Source organism: Cebus imitator, unplaced genomic scaffold (genome assembly GCF_001604975.1).
Source record: "Cebus imitator isolate Cc_AM_T3 unplaced genomic scaffold, Cebus_imitator-1.0 Scaffold898, whole genome shotgun sequence".
Classification (NCBI taxonomy): Eukaryota; Metazoa; Chordata; class Mammalia; order Primates; family Cebidae; genus Cebus; species Cebus imitator.
Window position 1 is genome coordinate 154,529 of NW_016108213.1, and position 9,684 is coordinate 164,212.

The window sequence follows — 9,684 nt, forward strand, 5'->3', positions numbered from 1 at the left end:
ACTCCTGCTTTTTTTTTGCTCTCCATTTGCTTGGTAAATTTTCCTCCATCCCTTTATTTTGAGCCTTTGTGTATCCTTGCATGTGAGATGGGTTTCCTGGACACAGCACACTGATGGGTTTTGGATTTGTATCCTATTTGCCAGCCTGTGTCTTTTGATTGGGGCATTTAGTCTATTTACATTTAGGGTTAATATTGTTATGTGTGAATTGGATACTGTCATTTTGGTGCTAGCTGGCTGTTTTGCCCATTAGTTGATGCAGATTCTTCATTGTGTTGATTCTCTTTACCATTTGGCATGTTTTTGGAGTGCTGGTACTGGTTTTTCCTTTATATGTGTAGAGCCTCTTTCAGGAGCTCTTGTAAGGCAGACCTGGTGGTGATAAAATGCCTGAGTACTTGTATGTTCACAAAGTATTTTATCTTTCCTTCACTTATGAAGCTTAGTTTGGCTGCATAGGAGATTCTGGGTTGAAAGTTCTTTTTTTTAAGGATGTTGAATATTGACCCCCACTCTCTTCTGGCTTGTAGGGTTTCTGCTGAGAGATCTGCTGTAAGTCTGATGGGCTTTCCTTTGTGGGTAACCCGACCTTTCTCTCTGGCTGCCATTAGTATTTTCTCCTTCCTTTAAACCCTGGTGAATCTGACGATTATGTGCCTTGGGGTTGCTCTTCTTGAGGAATATCTTTGTGGTGTTCTCTGTATTTCCTGGACTTGAATATTGGCCTGCCTTGCCAGGTTGGGGAAATTTTCCTGGATAATATCCTGAAGTGTATTTTCCAGCTTGGTGTCATTCTCTTCGTCGCATTCAGATACACCTATCAAATGTAGGTTAGGTCTTTTCACATAGTCCCACATTTCTTGGAAACTTTGTTCATTCCTTTTTACCCTTTTTTCTCTATTCTTGCCTTCCCATTTTATTTCATTGAGTTGATCTTCGACCTCTGATATCCTTTCTTCTTGGTCTATTCAGCTGTTGAAACTTGTACATGCTTCCCGAAGTTCTTGTGTTGTGTTTTTCAGCTCCATCAATTCACTTACATTCCTTTCTCTTTTGTCTATTCTAGTTAGTATTTCATCAAATCTTTTTTCAAGGTTCTTAGTTTCTTTGCATTGGGTTAAAACATATTCTTTTAGTTCACAGAAGTTTCTTACTACCCACCTTCTGAAGTCGGATTCTGTCATTTCACCACACTCGTTCTCCATCCAACCTTGTTCCCTTGTGGTGAGTTGTGATCCCTTGTAGGAGGAGAGCTGTTCTGGTTTCAGGTGTTTTTATCCTTTTTGCACTGGTTTCTTCCCATCTTTATGGATTTATCCACCTGTTGTCTTTGTAGTTGCTGGCTTTCAGATTGGGTCTCTGAGTGGACGTTCTCTTTATTGATGATGAGGTTATTTCTGTTTCTCAGTTTTCCTTCTAACAGTCTAGCCCCTCTCCTATACGTCTGCTGAGGGCCACTACAGGCCCTGCTTGCCTGGGGATCACCTGCAGTGGCTGCAGAACGGTAAGGGTTGCTACCAGTTTTCTTCTTCTTCTATCTTTGTTCCAGAAGGTACCTGCCGAATGTCAGTCTGATCTCTCCTTTATGAGGTGGCTCTTTGGATATAGAGGAGTCAGGGAGCTGCTTGGGGAGACAGTCTGTTCTTTATAGGAGCTCAAATGCTGAGCTGTGAGCTCCGTTGTTCATTCAGAGCTGCTGGGCAAGTACGTTTAGGTCTGCTACAGTGGAACTCATAAACTGCTTTTTGTTTCCAGGTGCTCTGTCCCTGGGAGTTAGGGCTTTATTTATGAGTTTCTGTTGTGCTGCTGCCTTCTTTTTTTTTTTTTTTCCTTCAGAGCTTCCCTGCCCAGCAAGGAGGCAGCCTAGCCACTGTCTGCCTGTAGAGGCTTTGCTTAGCTGCTTTGGGCTCCGCCCATCTGCAAAGTGAACTTCCCTGCAGTCCTGTTTATATGGGTGTAGTTAGAACTGCCTCAGCCATGGTGGCCCACCACTGTATTTGCCGATTCTCTCTGAAATGGCCAGTTGCCTCGGCAACGGTGGGCTGCCTCAGCAATGGCGGGTTGCCTTGGCGATGGCAGGCTGCCTCAGCATTGGCTGGCTACCTCTGTAGTGTTGGAGTGCCTCGGTAATGGTGGACACCCCTCCCCCACAGAGCTGGACCATCCCGGGTTCAGCTGCGCTTGCTGTGAAACTCCCAATCCATAGAGTTTCTGATTGCTGTTATTTTGTGGGGGTGGGACCAGCCGAGCCTGGTTATTTGGCTCCCTGCCTCAGAGCCTTTTTTTTTTCCTTTTTTTTAGTTGGTGTTCCAGTCGCCTGTTGAAGAGGTGCCGGAATCTGTGTGTTTTCCCATGTGGCGTCTCACTGCGCTGGCTTAAACAGTGGCACTGAGATTCGTGGCACTTTTTTTTTGCCCTGGAATCTACTGTCCTGGTTCCCTGTTCAGTCCCCTTTTTAAACAGATGAATGGGCAACTTCCCATGGCTCCAGTCACCAGCCAAAAGGGCACCCGGACCCGTGTATTTTGTATGGAGAACCGCTGCGCCAGGGCGCTGACAAAGCAATTGTGTGGGGCAAAGCAACCACGCCGGCCGACACAGCCACGATGGCTGAAAGAGCCGTGCTGGCGACCCATGGGGCTCCTCTTCCTGGGAATCTCCTAGTCTGTGGGCAATACAAATGTGGCATCCACTCACCCTTGACATTTTCACTGGGGGCTGCAATCCTGAGCTGTTCCTAAATGGCCATCTTGGATCAATCTTGCTCCTTCCTTTTTATCCTTTTTTCTCTAATCTTGTCTTCTCGTTTTATTTCATTAGGTTGGTCTTCGACCTCTGATATCTTTTCTTCTGCTTGATCAATTCGGCTGTTAAAACTTGTGCATACTTCACGAAGTACTCATGTTGTGTTTTTCAGCTCCATTAATTCACTTATATTCCTCTCTAAATTCTGTATTCTTGTTAACATTTCGTCAAACCTTTTTTCAAAGTTCTTAGTTTCTTTCCATTGGATTAGAACAAGTTCTTTTAATTCCCAGAAGTTTCTTATCATCCACCTTTTGAAGCCTGCTTCTGTTAATGGAACACAGTCTTTCTCCATCAGGCCTTGTTCCATTGCTGATGAGGAACTCTGATCCCCTGTAGAGGGAGAGGCGTTCTGATTTTTGGTATTCTCAGCCTTTTGAGGCTGGTTTCGTTATAGATTTATCCATCTGTGGTCTTTGTAATTACCGTCTTTATAGTTGGGTTTCTGAGTGGACATCCAACTTGTTGATTCCCGGAGGTAAAATGTGAGTAACCTACTGCGCCGGCCAAAACAGCAGCTTTAAGATTGATGGTGCTTTTCTGACTCTGCACCAAGAACCGCCGCACCAAGGCAGCGGCAAAACCACCTCGCTAGCCACAAGAGTCACGCTGGTGACCTGTGGGGCTCCTCCGCTGGGAATCTCCTGGTGTGTGAGCAACAAAAATTTATCGGAAAGTGTGGCATCCTCTTGTTCTCTGAGCTTTCACATGGAGCTACAATCCTGAGCTGCTAGTGATCAGCCATCTTGGATCTCTCTCCCCAGAGTTAAAGATTTTTCTATCAAAATTTTAATGCCATTAAAATAAATGTAGAGCAAATAATTGTAAAAGTAGTATGGAGCCACAAACGACCCCAAATAGCCAAATACCAAGAAGAACAAAAAGGCTGAGAGCCTCAAACTTCCTGATTGCAAACTGTATTACAATGCTATAGTTATTAAAATACTGTAGTACTTACATAAGAACCAATGGAACAAAATAGAGAACTCAGAAATCAACGCACACATATACAGTCAACTGATCTCACAGAATTAGGAAAAGATAGACATCAAGAAATACTGCAGAAAACACTAGATATGCACACACAAAAAGTGAATACTTCTCTTGATCATCACAAAAATGAGTTTAAAATAAAGACTTAAACAGAAGAACTGAAATCCCAGATCATCTAACATATATATATATATATATATATATATATATACACATACATATATATATATATACACATATATATATATATATATACACACATATATATATATATATATATATATACATACATATATATATATATATATATATATATGTGAAAACCTCCTTGGCACTGGTCCTGGCAATGCTGTTTTGGATTCTACGTAAGGAACACAAGCAACAAAAGCAAAAATAAAAACATGGAATTATATCAAAATAGGAAGTTTCTGCATGATAAAAGAAACACCCAACAAAATATAAAGACAATATATGGAATAGGAGGATATATTTTTAAACTATATGTAGGATAATATGTTACTATTTGAAATATATATAATACTAATCAATACAAAAAAAAGCAGAACAGAACAAAATAAAAAACAATTCCCTAATTAATTGGGCAAAATATTCATTTTTCCAAAGGCATACAAATGGCCAGTGGGTATATAAAAAGATTCTCAGCATGACTAATTATCAGCACAATTACAATCAAAATCACAGTGAGATGTCACCTTATCATGGTGTTAGGATAGCTATTATCAAAAAGTTAGAAGAAAAGAAAAGAGAATATTTGCACACCATTGCTGAGCATGTCCATTGGTGCAGCCATTATTAAAAAATATATATCAGTATGGAGTTTTCTTAAAATTTTTATACTGGAAGTATCTTTAATTCCAATTTGGAGTATTTAGCCAACGGACATAAAATAAGTATAGCCAAGGGTATCTGCACTTCTCTGATACAAATAAATGAATAAATTTCAAGGGAGAGATAATTTCAGAGCTTTAATTAGAAATGAAATTATTTTATTTAAAACAATATTGATGAACTTTGAAGAAATTATATAAAGTGAGATAAGAGGAATACAGAAAGACAAATACTGCATAGTCTCATTTGTATGTGAAATATTTAGAAAAAAAGCTGGGTGCACTGGCTCATGCCTGCAATCCCAGCACTTTGGGAGGATGAGGCAGGAGAGCCACTGCACAGTGGCTAGATGTCTAGCCTGGCAACAGTGTGAGACTCCATCTCATAACAAACAAATAAACCTAGATAAAATAATCTCTTATATTTGAAATAGCCTAAATAATATGATTACAGAACTAATGAATAAGTATTGTAGAAAATTAGTCTTTTATTATTTTTTGTGAAGAATTTGTTTATTCATCCTATACATTCAGCATTTATATTTGGGTTGTTTCATAGCTAATGAGATATTTAGTTAGGAAGAACTGAGTACAGCATTGAAATACTGTGCTGGCATTTGTAGTTATAAATATTATTGCAGGCAATGGAGTTGCACCAGAAAAATCTGATTTCTAGTAAGAAAGGAATATGTAGCCAGGGCCTCAAGTTTAAGGTACTTATTGAAAATGTCCTGGATTGCAATAAATACATTACAAAGTTAAAAAATCTTTTCAATACATTTGAATTAAAAAATTTAACTGATATCTTTTATGAAGTTAGGGAAGTGCTCATGAGGTAAAATGGCAATCGAAGCCAAAAGATCTGCATTCAGGTAAATACTTTGACCCATATTAGATGTATGTTAAAGCAAAAAGTAATAAACAATAAACAATAATTCTGACCATACACTATTTACTGCAGTAAAGTACTTCCAAAATTTGTGCATAATATATAATTAATTTTCTAATGGTAAAAAAGTAATCACATTCCAGAAATTGTTGCAACACGGTCTATTGAAGACAGCAGTATTGGTGATCTGTGCCATAGAAAATCTAGGTAAAATATTTTTCTCATGTATGCAACTGTTGATAGTTCTGTTTTCAGGAAAAAAATGTGCTTTAAAAACTCAATATAGATAACTAAAATCACCAAGAATTTACAATAATTCACAGAATGCATAATATAGTTGAAAGAAAATTATAGAAACATCTCAGGACCAGAAGTAAATAAAGGTAATGATTGAGAAAAATATCAACCTAAGAGGCCACTGCTCCATTCACATGCATCTGATCACAAGGATGTCAGATCCATGTGGGTCCTTCAGCTTCTGACAAGGCAAATGGAATAAACAAAATGAAACTGCCTGGAGGCATCCAGAGTGGGATGTATCCCGTATGTGAGAACTTAACTATAGAGTATGTTGCACAGAAGAAGGTGAGCTACTGGCATGAAGCGTTAAATTATATGGCACATAAAATCCAGATATGAGGTTTATATTTAAATGTTTGCCAATATAATGAAAAAACAAGAAAACACAATAATGTGGAATAAAATTATGAGCTTGTCAAGCCAAATTGGGAAAAGAGGTAAATAGAAAGTAAATTGTTGAAAATGTAGTAAACAATTTAATGTACAGCATACAAATTACACATTAAAATAGACTGGGTTGATATGAGAACTAGTAAACTGAAATGCTGAGCGCAATTAATGTAGTCATATACTTTTTAGAAGGCAAATTAATACAAAATACAAATATAAATGAAGATTAAATGAAAAGAAATAAAAAAACATTTAATTGCTTTACTAGACTATATCAACAAGAAGGCAATATTCAAATAATTGGTGACTCATAAGTTTTAGAAATTGAAAACAAGGCATGAATCCTATAAACATTTAGAGTGTAATGTGCCAAATAAGCTAAATTAAGAAATACTTAAAAGAAATAATGATTTCGGTTAATGTGAATACTGCTTCAGTAAAAATGGGAATGCAATTATCTTTTTGACATACTGGTTTTATTTTCTTTTGATATATACCCAGTGGTGAGATTACTGGGTCATATATATGGTAGTTCTATTTATAATTTCTTGAAAAACCTCCATGCTGTTTTCCCTAATGGCTGTACCAGTTTGTATTCTCACCAACAGTATATAAATGCCCATTAACAGATGAATGAAGAAAATGTTGTACACACATACACCCACATGCACACAGGAATAATATATAGTCATATGACAGAATGAACTTCTGTCATTTATGTCAACATTGATGAATCAAGAGGACATTGTGCTAAGTGAAATAAGCCAGTCAAAGAAAGTAAAAGACCACATGATGTCACTCATGTGAAATCTAAAAGAGTTGATCTCATAAAAGTAGAGAGTAGAATGGTGATTACCAGAGGCTATGGAGAGTGAACGGTTGAAGGAATGGGGAGAGATTTGTCAAAGTTACAATATTAAAGTTAGGGAAAATACATTCTGGTGCTTTATTACACAGTAGGGTGACTATAGCTAATATACTGCACTGCTTATTCTAACACAGCTAGAAGACAGGATTTTAAATTTTATTAGCACAAAGAAATAATACAGGTTTAAAGTGTTAGGTATGCAAATTACCCTGATTGAGTCATTGTACAGTGTAAACATGCATTGAAACATCTCATTGTACCCCATAATATGTATAATTATTATGTCAATTATAAATAAAATAAATCTTAAAAAGAATAATGATCAAACTGCATGACATCAAAAAGAAGAAAAACTCTTAAAATCAGTGAGATAGAAGACAGACAACCTATGAAACTGAGGGCAGACTCCCACCTGTGAATCAAATCAGAACACAGGAAAATTAATATGAGTAAAATATTAAAAGCTTCTGGACAGCATAGAGATCTATTAACAGAGTAAAAAGACAACCTATAAAATAAAAGAAAATATATGCATCTGACAAGGAGTTAATATCCAAAATATACACAGGACTTAAGAGCAATAAAAAACATAAACCTAACTAAAAAGTGAGCAAAAGATCTGAATAGACATTTTTCCAAAGAAGACACAAAGAAATGCTCAACATCACTAATCATCTGGAAAATACAATCCAAAGCCACGTGAGATAGTATCTCACCCCATTTAGAATGGCCTTTATCAAGAAGACAAAAGATAAAGTTTGATGAGGCTGTGGTGAAAGAGGAACACTTATACACTGTTGGTGTGAATGTAAATTTAGTACATTTTTAGATTTATTTATTTATTTATTAGAAATCTGCAAGGAAAACTATGCAGGTTTCTCAAAACAAAAACAAAAACCTAAAAATGAAACTACCATACACAATCCAGCAATTCCATGATTGAGTATATATCAAAAGAAAGTAAAATCAGTATATTGAAGAGATGGGTGCACTCCCATGTTTATCATAGCTGTATTGACAATACTTAATATATAGAATCAATCTTAGTGTTCATCTGGAAGAAATGGATAAAGTGAATGTGGTGTATACACACAATGGAATACTGTTTAACTACAGAAAGAATGAAATCCGGCTCTGCACGCTGACATTGGCCTCATGTGGTTGCCTTGCGCCGGCTTCTGGCCTGCCCCTGCCGGTGGCCCTGACAGTTGGGCTTCCTGTGCAGTCCCTTCCTCAGGACCCTGCACCCTCCGCCTCCAAACAGCACAGGCTTTTGCGGTCGCCGCTGCTGTTGTTCCTGTTGTCACAGGTTGGAGTTGGAGATGCCTCTTTCTTCTCTCAGGACAGAACCAGGAACCCAGCAGCAGAGGCGGTGCGGATGCTCCCCCTCCGCCACCTGGCGCTGCCCTGCCGAAAGCCACGCTGGAGAGGACCCGCAGCTCAGCAGCCCTGGGATTCTCTTGCTGGCGGCTGCCAGGGACACACTGGAGCTGTGGGATATTTCCGTAAAGCCAACTAAGGAGAAACCGCAGCCCTCACTTTGCCCGGGAATGTGCAGAATTACTATCAAATTTTGACTCATCATCGTGCGAATTACCAAGGGGAAAATTGGAGTCTAGAAAATATTGCTGCAGTTTTAGCCCACCGGTTCCCCAATAGCTATATTCGGGTGATGAAGTGCTCCCTAATGAATTTGCACAGATTCAGCTGCCATGGCAATTTTCTGAAAAGTAACGTTTGGTTCCCCAGAACACAATACAGACTCTGGAGCTTTTCAGCGCCTTTATATATTATTAGTTAATGCTTTTAAGTCAGAGTAGTTTATCAAAGAAAAATTTGAATGATTGGAATAAGGACTCCACATCATCTAATTATAGATGTCCAATTCTTCTCATACTACAAATCATTTCCAGGGAGAAGAAGAGAAGACCTGTGAAAAATCTGATGAGTCTGCCATGAGTTTTTATCCACCATCACTGAATGATGCATCTTTTCCTTTGACTGGATTCCATAAATGTTGTGTTGTTTTGAATCAGTTTCTTTTTGAATTGAAAGAAACCAAGAAAGACAAGAACATAGATGGTTTCATTAAAAGCATAAGAACAGTGTATTTTCTGGATGGTGGTCATTCTGGAGGAAGCAATATTTGGATTATTTATCCACAGGTCTTGAAAGAATTTGCACAAACAAGGATTATTGTTGACACCCATGTAACACTTTACAAGTACATGATCCAATGAGATCTTGGATTGAAAAGGAGCAAAATAAATTTGTTTAGATATTTGGGAATATTGGTATGCCAGTGACTAGCCGAATTCATTTTACAAAGGAAGCTCCCTTCATAGAGAATCATTTCAGAGTTCATGAAGTATTTTGAGACTACAAGTATAGTAATGTACCTATTAAGTGGAAGAGCACTTTGAATGTTATAAATTCAGTTAATAAAATATAATTCATAGTTGCACTGTCAGTTTGGGGCTATGTAGGGAAGCACACATTCCTAAAATATGAGTCCAATGTACAATAGTATTTCTTGCTTTAGAATGTGAGCAATTTTTAATTCAGGTTGGGTAAGAATTAATTTAAAATCT

The 9,684-nt window shown here is 37.8% G+C and overlaps 1 pseudogene; it reads left to right on the forward strand.

Annotated features, from left to right (window-relative positions):
- The first annotated feature begins 2,053 nt into the window (after window positions 1-2,053).
- LOC108298165 lies at window positions 2,054-9,470 on the forward strand (annotated as a pseudogene).
- Window positions 9,471-9,684: the final 214 nt, after the last annotated feature.